The 305-nt window shown below is 27.2% G+C and overlaps 1 protein-coding gene across 1 annotated transcript in view; it reads left to right on the plus strand.

Moving 5' to 3' along the window:
- LOC119588702 overlaps positions 1-305 on the plus strand; it is a 103718-nt gene that overhangs the window by 19496 nt on the left and 83917 nt on the right.

Consider the following 305-nt stretch of genomic DNA (forward strand, 5'->3'; position numbering starts at 1 on the left):
AGATTAGATTATTATTCTACAATATACTAGTAGATGTTCAAGGTGTGCGTATCTGGAAGTTATGAATAGAAATTATGTTTAATGTAAAAAAAAATGATATAATTTGTGTAACAATATGCAAACCATTACTGCTTCAAGAAAATGTTATTTGAAAATGCAAATGAAAACAGATATAAAGTGACGAGGATGTTATGGGGAAAAATCTGAAAGCATTTGTTATAAAAGATGAAAAAAACTCGATTAACATTTCATTTTGGTTTATATAATCTCAAGTTTTCGAGACAAAATTGAGAGGCTGATTTTCC

Source organism: Penaeus monodon, chromosome 24 (assembly GCF_015228065.2).
Source record: "Penaeus monodon isolate SGIC_2016 chromosome 24, NSTDA_Pmon_1, whole genome shotgun sequence".
Lineage (NCBI taxonomy): Eukaryota > Metazoa > Arthropoda > Malacostraca > Decapoda > Penaeidae > Penaeus > Penaeus monodon.